The sequence below is a fragment of the Cyprinus carpio genome, chromosome A13, assembly GCF_018340385.1.
Source record: "Cyprinus carpio isolate SPL01 chromosome A13, ASM1834038v1, whole genome shotgun sequence".
In the NCBI taxonomy this organism is placed as follows: domain Eukaryota; kingdom Metazoa; phylum Chordata; class Actinopteri; order Cypriniformes; family Cyprinidae; genus Cyprinus; species Cyprinus carpio.
This window is the reverse complement of record NC_056584.1, coordinates 7,129,396-7,140,613: the sequence shown is the minus strand read 5'-3', so window position 1 is coordinate 7,140,613 and position 11,218 is coordinate 7,129,396.

The following is an 11,218-nucleotide window of genomic DNA, read 5'->3' as shown; positions in this document are numbered from 1 at the left end:
CAGTGTCCAAGGCACTTTAGCTTAATGCACTGAGAGTGAGTCAATAAGGAAGAGCTCTTACTTACTCTTCCCCTGCAAACTTAGCCCTTTACTAAACCAGCTTGAAGCTGCCAAAACATTCCTATCAAATTGAACAAAAACGGGTAATTACCTGTGACAAGTACCTTCCCACATCTCTCTCTCCCTTTCTTTATCTTCTCTCATTCCACCCCTTTGATGGATGCTTGGCCTTCTCTCGAGGGTTATGTAAGAGAGAGTACCAGAGAACAAGCAGCTTGTGCAAACAGGCATGTATGCCGCAGCAGATATGACCTGCAGTCTGACCAGAGCCAAACCACACTTTGCCTAAACTCAGCAGGATGGGGGAACCGATCTGGAGTCTGCCCTAAAATGCCCGTGTCATGTTTGAGGTCCAACCCCATGACTGATTACCAACCCTGCACTCAAGAGAACGTCATTGAGTGATAAGGAGGTGGTTTGAGAGATAAAGAAAGAAGTTACAGAGTAATGAAAGAGTTCTTAGTTTTATCACGATTCTAGACTGTTAGCAAGATGAATTAATCTTTCATTATTCTAATCCGTTTACAACAATGTTTCACCTGGAATGGAGACTTAATAAACTTGTTATTAAATCCTTATCTTAATCCAGTATGAATATAAATTGTAAATAATTAGATTGCAATGTAACATTCCAAAATATGTACGTATGTATTCTGAAGTTTCTGAGATTCTCCTTTTGTGAGTCATTTGTTGGACGAGATGTAATCTGCAGGGATATTTGGATATAAAATCTGCGAATGGATTTAAACCAGCAAAAATTATATGAATGACATTGGTAAGCATCATCCAATTAGTCAAAATATTTAATAAACAAACATGCAAGGAAAGTTGGATGTGTACTGTAGCATGAGGGGCATTCCAATAGTGAAATGGGATATGATGCAACTTCACAACTTCACCTATTCACAAGAGCATTGTAAAAAAAATTCTAATCAAATTAGTCCTAAAAAAAAAACCCAACACAAAACAAAAAAAAAAATCAAAACAAAACACAACTCCATATTGGATTGCTTGATATAAGCATTTTAAAACACATCTCCATATTGGATTGCTTGATATGCTTGTGAATTCTAAAATAATAATAATAATAATAATAATAATAATCCAGATCGTATCTTTTGTACTGCATATACTTCAAAGACAATTAATTTTAAAGATATTATATTGAAGTATTTGTACATTATTAAAGATGATCCAAAACATAATGGGATATTTAATAAGGAACCATTAATTACTTATAAAACTAATAATATAATAAATAGAGTTGTAAAAGCATGTTCTACAAAACAAATTTCACAAAAGACCCTTACACAGGTCAAGTTTTATTGGGCAATTTTAAATGTGGCAATTGTGTTAATTGTGAATTCTCAAATGAACCATAAAATGTCATCTTTTTTCTTTCTTGGAACTGAAAAAGTCAATAGAATATAAGAAGTGGTAACATTGATTGTAAAAGAATGAAGCGGGAAGCCTTTTGGATCTTTATTTGAAAAGTATGTTTCTAAAAGGTATGAATGAAGAGTTTTCTCTTAAAGATTAAAAGGTGTTATAAGTGTGTTGTATGACTCTTTTTTTTGTGTAAGATATGTTAATCTGATGTGGATTTACTCTGATTGGGTGATGTCTTGAGTGAAGCTTTTCAGCTGTTGCTGATTTGTGAGCGGGAGTTCTAGGGTGGGCCGTTCATCATGCAATCTATTTCCATTTAGCTAATTCATCTATCCAGACTAGCTCTACAGATTTCTAGAAAGGGGCCCTCTGCAGCTCACAATATAGTGCCCTTGAACGTGCCCTTGAATGCTCACATTGCGCCAAATCAATACCCTAAACCCCCTCTGTTCACTGTACCACAGGCACCATGTGCCCATCAGCGTAACCACAGTGACACACTGGGGAACGTTGAGCACTCCAAAGCAATAACATCAATCACATTTACAGGTCTACCTGACGCGGCAGGATGGCTGTTTGACTTGCAACTCTCACACACAGACACGCTCCCCAAACTCATGTGGCTTGGTGCATATATAGTTGCCTGTGTGACACTGGTCCGAGTGACAAAAAAAAAGAAAATAAAAAAAAATCGGCAGGAAAAAGAGTAGTGTGACAATGTCAGAGATTAGATGCTGTCCTAGGCTGTGTGCATGTGTGAACATGCAAATGTGAAGTAGATGTGAATGTGTTAATTGTGAATAATATATTTTCAATTCTGATAAATGTCTGGGGAATCCCAAAGTTTATATCTGATCATACTGAATTCTATTTTTTAGCCAGCAACTGATTCAGTTTTCACTTTTGTGAACGTGTGTGCTCTTCAGCATTCAGTGGAGCTGTCAGTATTTATTAGGAAAGAATGACTCAAAAGGCTAGTGTGTTTCTCACCCCAGACCACAGCAAAACCTCAAAACATCATCACCAAACTACACACTGACTCATTGACCCTTCATTGTTATTCAGCCGTCTTCCTCTCTAACCCTCACCTTTGCTCTGTTTTCCCTTCACGACTCGAAATGGGAGTTTTTACACTGTCTCCAAGAAGATCTTAAGGAGTCCTAAGAGAGGTTGTCCACTTTTATCTTTGTGTCTGCTCTTTCCTGTGCTGCCCTTTGAGGCACAATGGGGGGAACCACAGTCCAAAAACAACCCCTGTCCTTCTCTCTGGATAAGTCGGAGAGGGTCGAGGAGGCCAGCAGACAGCAGGAAGAATAGGTTCCTGTTCGGACTGGCTTCTACATGCAGACGCTTGAAATCAGAGAAAAGAGGGGCTTTTTTTGTTCCCTTCAGACACCGGCTGTTTTTGAAAGCAGTCTTCCCTCCAGTTCTCTTCTCAGTCATAGTGGCTTTGCAAGCTTGATTGCTCTCTATGCACTGATTGCACTATGGTGAGAAAGAGGTGGTTTCTGTCTTGGTGATGAGTAGATGTCAGCTGAACAGACTTGGGTCAATTTCCATGCTGCTCTGTGCTGGTTTAATGCTGGCTTTGAAGTTGATGTAGCTGATAAATTTCTACTAATGCTTGTTGACCAAAAACAATCATCCCATGGCGCAGACTAGAATCCAAATCACACTGCATGCTGGAAACTAGTAATTCTAGTCTTTCCAGTAGGGCTATGTCTGTTTGTGTAAACAGAGGAAAGAGTGCAACTCCAAGAGTGTGAGAAAAAGTTTTCAGACAGTCGGCCGACCTCAGCTGGACAGCACTCCAAATCCTCCCGCACTCTTTCTTTTACACGCATGCACTTGAAAACCAGGAATTCATTTTTAATTTGACAACAAAACGACTTTGACGGGCAGACGGCGGGGCGCAGGCCTCGGCTCTGCAGGCAGCTCACAGGAGATCTGATGAGTGACAGGCCTTTTAAACAGCTCAGATTAACTCTAATCTGCAAGAGCCCTACCTGGAGCTCCATTTCAACCCCCCATAACCCGGCATGCTCAATACCAATCCATTCATATGCTGTGCATCCTTTGAATAAAGCCCAGATGCTCCAGTATTACCAAATCAGCACCCTGCCAGCCTCAGAAAACTGAAAAAGTTTACCCCCGTGGCTAGTTCTGAAATGCAACTGTCTCTTTGCCGATGAAGACATTCATTTTCCCCCAATAGACGGGCAGTGGAATTTCAGAGTGTTGCTTCTCATGTCTTTCTGAAAGGCTCGGGACAGGCCTCAAAGGGAAAGCACCCTGGAAAGAGCTCTTGAGGCTTTTCACTAAAAGAGGACCCAGAGAGGGAACAGGGGTTCTTCTTGTGCTTGCTCTCGCTGGGGACATTGAGAGGCTCACAATGCCAGGAGCCAATGCATTACAGTAAAGGGGGGCCGCCTTCATTGGGCACCTCTGAAATAGAGGGGCCGAGAGGGAGGGCTGCTTTCTCTGGACTCCAATAGAGGCATCTGCAGTCTGCCACCCTACGGTCAGCCTCTACTCCATCTTGCCATTGACAGCTAACTGTTCCATAAACAAGGACAAATCCAGCATGAATTCCACAGTGCCTGGCAGACGTTGCCCTCTCTCTGGTCTTTTCATGATTTCGCTCTCTCTCTGTCTCGGTCTCCCTCCCTTCACTTTGTCTTTTGTTGCAGGGATCCCTGAAAGGCTGTTTTTCCCTCGTTTTTTTTTCTCACTAGCCTTCTGTCCATCTTTCAATCATCTCCTCTCTCTCTGATCTCCATCATTCCAGGAGAGGGAACAAAACTCAGTGGCTGCATGCTAACGAACAGCATTCCAATAAAGGCTCTTTTGCACTGCTGCTGAATGAAGCTCTGGGATTACAGCCATCCTTAGGGCCTCTGAAACACACAACGTGTTCTCTTCCACAAAACAACACACCGATCCACACTTTGCCTTGATTTAGTGACCTTTTCTAATAGAAAACATGAGCACAGAAGAGGAGTTAGTGTGGGCAGCTGCAAGGCTGAGCTACAGGGTTTAAATCCCCACAACAGAGAGATACCACCCAACCTCACAACTCAACCCACAAATCCATTTCAGTTAGCAACAGATGCTAGCCGTTACTGGTCCCAGTGTGATGTCAGGTGGAATCACGTGGAGGTAATGCTGTGTACACATCACAATGAAATTCCCAAAATCACCATTCACATTATTGGAGTAGTAACAAGATAAAAATCAGTGTGGCATCAATTAAAAATAGTAGTTAGATACATATTTTGATTAGATATTTCCTCTAATTGTACTGTTTTCCATGTCTTACTAATAGAGCATAGTATGGACATAAGACATAAAACATACCTCAACAGCAGAGTTTTGCACGGATCCATATTTCCATTATAAGAGTTGACATGGAAACTGAGTATGTATATGTTGATTTAGGCATTTTATTACATTTTAACATAATTATATTTATTCCAGCATGGTATGAATGCAACATATTTATTCCAACATGGTATGAATGCAACAGATGCAATTATACATCTATAGATGAATCATCTTCCAACTATAAGATATAGTATGAAGATTCAAAGCTTGCAGTTATGAGAAAAAAAAAAACAAAAAAACCTTTCACATTAAATGTATTAAGAGGTCGAAGTGAAAAATCAGAACATGTAAAAGTACTGAATGTTTTTTTTCCTCTTTTTTAATGTCCCTTTAATAGGGCAATGTAGCAGTCTTCCTCCTAGCAAACATTTATAGTATAATCATGTTTCGTAAAAATGATAATATTATACAATGTATGACATATACTTTTTTTATACACATCTCACAAATATATCTCAGTATGTAAACTATCAGACAATATTCTTTAGCACTAATTTATTATAGTTTAACCTCTGAAGATCAAGTTTGCATGTGCTTTCACATGTTCTCTTTCAAAAATAACATTTTCAAGCTTATATATATATGAAGCTTGAAAATGTTATTTTTGAAAGAGAACATGTATAAAATAAGATTTTAAGGGAATTTTTATACTGTTTGTGATCTTTTCCAAAGCATTTCTGATTGAACAAAAAAACATACAAAATTGAACATACTGTACAAATGAAATGTGAAGAGTGGACAGTTATTGTGAACCACCTGTTTTCCTTATCGCCCACACATACTTTTTTACTCTCTTTCTCTCAGTGTGTTTGGGGCTGCTTTGGAAACTGCTAAGGAGTCAGATCACAGACTTTGGTTACACAATGTCGTTCCAAGGGCACCATGGGCCCCTGTCACAAACACACACACACACACACACACACACACACACACACACACACACACACACACACACACACACACACACACACACTGGCCCCTTAAACCCGGGCAATCACTCATGCAAGACCAGGGCGCTCTTATGTACACATCTGCCATGCTGGGCAGTGTGGGCAGAGAGACAGAGAGAGAGAGAGAGAATAAGAGAGGGCACTGGCTTTAGGAGGCCAGGCAGATGCCTGCTTATACTGCCATGGCTGCCATGGTAATAGGCTTACAGTGTTTACTGCCCCCAAGTAAAGGGCTCGGGACCCCCAACCCCTCCTCCATGCCATTCTCTTCTTCTCCTTCTAATGTAAATGACTCGCTGTGTTAGAAAAGGAGGGAGGTGTTTTGTGCTTGCTGTTTTCTCTTTCTCTCTAGATGTGTGTAGGTTGGGTTCTCTGTGTGTGTAGGGTCAGGTTTATGGTGACAGTCTTTTGGAAATAGCCTTTGGCTGTGAGGGTTCTGGCGGGCTCATTTGGATGCCTATAGAACTCATTAAAGCCAGAAACATACTCTACGATATTATGCAAATACAGGTCAACGAACTCCATGTATGTGGTCCTATTATACATATACATGAAGTGTGTAATTTACTAGTGTCACCAAACTTAATTACAAAAATAATGACTGTATAAAACAGTTTTCTTGAACAATCCCCCCCATCTGCCACTGGTCCATTGGATCCTGTCCTGTGCTTGATTAAAGGGATAGTTTGCCCAAAAATGAAAATTAATTTACTCACTCTTACATTGTTCCAAACTGTATGCATTTCTTTCTGCTGTTGGACACAAAAGAAGATATTCTGAAGAATGTTGGTAACCAAATAGTTGATGATAACCATTGACTTCCATAGTTTGGAAAAGCATACTATAGATGTCAGTGGGTACCATCAAGTGTTTGGTTCCCAACATTCTTCAGAATAGCCAGTAATTATTTGGGTCAACTAATCCTTTTAATATTAGATTTGACATGATTAAAAATCCTACAATTTTTGTTGCATTGGGGGGTGGGGGCATTAGCTAGCCATTTGCCCTCCTATTGCATACCTGCAATTGCTATAAAAAAGAAAAGAAAAGAATACTTTTATGATTATCTAGACGAAGATATCACATGAACATCATTTTTGGTGTATGCGGATTGGATTCTGGATATAAATCTTGCACAAAACCACAACCGCATTGCGAATGATGCCAAATTTGTGTCAAGATAAGTCATTTCCTGACATACTTGTCTGATGTTGTCCTTTTCTGAGAAATGAAAGGTAGAGGGAGGAAAGACTTAGAGAAGACTAAAGTAAACTTGCTTTGGTGTGGTCGCACTGTGTTAAACTGGTTTAAAATAATACAGAAAATATCAGCTTCAGAATATACATAATAATAAAAATAATAACATCAAAAACAAAGATAAAATAAATAAAACAAAAATACTTTTATTTATGTATCCTTTAATCATGATCGTGTTCTGAGATGCACAGTATAAACAGTAAATATCAGTATGGAAGAAACTATAAGCTATTTTTATGGAATGGGACACAGAAAAATGCCCATACTACCTGACAGGCATCACTGAAATAGGTGTCCTGAGATTTTACATTTGTAACTGTGACAGCTTGTCAGATAATTTAAGCTTTCCATACTGGAAAATCCATCTAAACCTTGTAGGTGGTTGTTAGTTTCTTGCTGACCCAAGATGGCTAGGCTCAGCTACCAGAAACCAGCTACCCAGCTGGTCTTACCAGTTCAAGATGGTCAAGCTGGTTTTTTAAAAGTGGTAGGCAGCTGGTCGAACAGCCAATGACGGATTGGGCTAACTAGTTTGGACCAGCTAGAAACCAGTTACCAGGGTTCAGGATTGCAGTTTTTGGGTTAGCTGACCTGTTTTTGGAGAGCAGGATTATGGAAGGATAGGTATTTGATGGCTACATCTGGTGGATTTTAGAAAATCTTCTGCTGGCAGCATCTTTAACTCGACGGAAATATCATATACATATTGCATATACTAGTTCTTATAGCAGGTATATATTCATGGAACCATCATAGTACTCTTTTAAAAGTATGAGATGGAATTGCATGTGTGGGTGTATGTGTGTGCATGTATGTCAGCATTTGAGGTAGTGTGTGCTAAAAAGCATATGTCTTGGTCAATAAAAAAGCAGGTGTAAGGTCCACGCAAAGAGGGGTTTCAAACAGGCTCAAGGCACCCATCAGCCCAGCTGTGTCTCTCTTTATCTCTACTTCCGGACCCAGTCAACCAGTTCTTTCATGGTCTTCACCCTTTAGCTAGCCCTAAATCCTCACCCTTACACACACATACACACACACACACACACACCTTTCACCCAACCCAGCCCATATCCTCTGCCCAATGCTGAATCAAAGCCACACACACTACACCAGAAGATCCTTCACTTTAAGACAGGAGGAAGCTTAGTGCCGGACCTTTTGTCATGTCACTTTTCTCTTTAAAGAGCCATTCTGGAGAGCGCCTACCTATCTCATTCATTTAAGACTCGTAAAGGGAGATTGTTGAGTTTATAAAGGGCTGCTTAGGCTGGGAAGCATTGTGTTGAAGGGGCCGTAAAAATCGATATCCCTGCTGGACAGGACAATAGAAGGCTCTATGGGTGCTTGGCAGGGAATAGTGGGGAGGACAGGGAACAAAGGTGTTTGGGTGAGAGAGAAAGTGATTGTGTGTTACAGGCAGAGGATTGTGATGGATGGGGGTTAAAGGTGTTTGCATGAGAGGAAAAGGGATTTTTTTACAGTATGTGTGTGTAGGTCTGTTCAAGATTTGATCGAACAGAATGACAGAAAAGTTCTAATGCAAACAATGCTGATACTTATCATACTTAGGGTTAGGGATTTGAGGAAACCTTTGAAAGTTTTGAAATAACATACCATTTATATTAATCTACGCTAATACCATTTATATGGAATCTTAAGGCTGGAATACACTCCAGAACTTTTGCTCTTTTTACAGTCTGGAGGAGTCAGTGCTAGCTGCCGAAAGACAGTTCATACAACTGCAAATACTGGCTAGTCAGAGCTGACAGATTTCATAGTATATTAACACAGACTCCATTTTTTAGCCTCAGATTTTGATTCCATTCATTTGGAGGATTTCAAACATGTTTGATAATTTGAGCCAATTGTAGCATTCGTCATGCATCTCCTAGCAATGAGACATGGTTCTATGTGAATTTGTGTGCTCGGCACGACTTGAAAGTATAGTAGTGTGTGTGAGAATCAGTTGTTTATTATAAGATGCCCAATTTTTCTCTGAAACTATTTACAAAGTTGGCAAGTGTCTTAATTTCCTAGTGTTTTAAAACCTGAACAGATGTGTAGTGTAGTGTATTTAAGCATTGTAGCAACAAGTTCTGTTATCATTTTAAGAAACAACCTAAACCAGCCTAAGCTGGTCCCACAGCTGGTGTTCAGATGGTTTAGGCAGACGCCAAGCGTTCCAGCCTGACCAAACTGGGACAGCAAGTAAGACCATCAAACCAGCTCAGACTGGATTTATTAATTTATTTTAGCAGAAATATGCCATTAAATTTGTTGATGGATTGGAACAAAATGCTGTGTTTGATTCATAAGAGCCTGCAGAAATGTTTTCACAAAGGCGATCAACATTTCTTAGAAGCTGTGAAACAACTAAAAGATCTATCCTTTTTAAAACAAACCAAAACCTCTTCAAAGCTTAATTCTGCACAGCCTTTTCTGTGAACAACACTACATTCTGACAAACACTTAAAGAGTGAGCAAACCGCAGATCTGATCCCAGAGACAATGATAGCATCAGAACACCTTTATCTTATTTGTTCCCTGTTAAACGTCACACATCAAGTTTAGTCAACCGCAACGGTGACAGTTAGTGGCCTTTGTTTTGCTGCTGTTCTCACTCTGAGTGTGTGAATCTTCTCATTAGAATATGACATTTGCTCTGTTGCAGAAGCTAGTAGAGGCATCATAGGTGAGCTGCCGGTGTGCATGCCAAATAGTCAAAATAAGAATATCTTAACATCTTAAAGGGATAGTGCACTCAAAGATGAAAATTCTGTCATTTATTATTTTCATAATAAGTACTCTTTAAAAGTATACTTCTTCGCAAGGGTGTATATATAATAGCGAGTGCCATTTGTAGCTCAATGTAATTAAAAAAAAAAAAAGTTCCTTGCCTATTATTTTTGTGTGCTTTGTATTTTGTAAGATTATAACACAGTTAGCTTAGCAACATGCTAATGCCGAAGGTGACTAGTAGTTTTGGAATGCTATTTGTATGTCACTGCCTATTTAGAGCGTTCAAGTCAGTTCCAAGATTCTGCTTAAGAAGGCAGCTATCTTTGTAGACACCTCTAGTCCCTAGTTGCAACAGAGCGTGTGTGTTTCTGTGCGAACACTCATCTGAAGATCTCAGTTACTCAGTTAAAACATGTTGTTGAGAGCATGTGTGAATTCAGGGACAAATGCATTTGTTTAAGTTGGCAAGTTCACGGGCTGTATCTACATCACAATGACAAGTACCTGTGTTTGTATGGATGCAAAGTTTCCCTTTGACCTTTGTTATAAAGAAACAAACCACAGACAATAACTTACTTCTGACAGAGCAGCCCTACTTACGTGTGTGAGGTTAACCCTTGACCCTGAAACATAGGACAGCAGATAGCAACTAAGCAACTAACTAACTAACAAAACAAACTAACTTGTCAAGCACACCATCCAGGACATCACATTGTGCAAACAGAGCAGAGAGTGAGGAAGAAAATATATCAAACACACACACTTTTTAGCTACTTTGATTTTACAACTGACAGCATCAACGATAAAACGGATAATACTTCAAGAACCATAAACTGTAAAATGTGTTTTTTGGTGTCTAAGGAAGCGATAGTTTGAGATAAATTGATGGTTATGTTTTCTATACACTTATAAATGTGTTAGCTTGCACATGCGTGCATGCTAAAGCGTGTATAGTCGCTGGCATACATGTGTGCTTTCACAAAAGGAAGTCAGTGCGGTAAGATAAAGTGAGTTGCTATGTCGCCACGTGTGTTGCTGAGCTGAGAAACCTCAATGTGCGTAATTGATATCAGGTGCATATAAACTTCACTGGCGTGTACAGATGAGAATGCAGATTAACTACCAGCTGCACACACACAACAACACATTCTGTGGGCGTGTATGCTTTCTGCAGTGGCTGAAGATGCAAGGTTTAGTGTGTATGAACTTCCTGTACTTACAGGTCTCTCTGAAGTGCAGCAAGGAAGCGCTGAGCATCACCAAAATCCAAAATTAAAAGCGAGATGCAAAAGTTTTATCTAGAACATAATGTTCTGAATGTTCTGAATGACTGTATGTGCTGTCATTTGATTGGTGCAGAAAGGAAGTACAAGTACATGACACCTCAGGCAGCAAAGATTTTTTTATGCATGCGCACTGTCTATACAGCATTGTTTGTA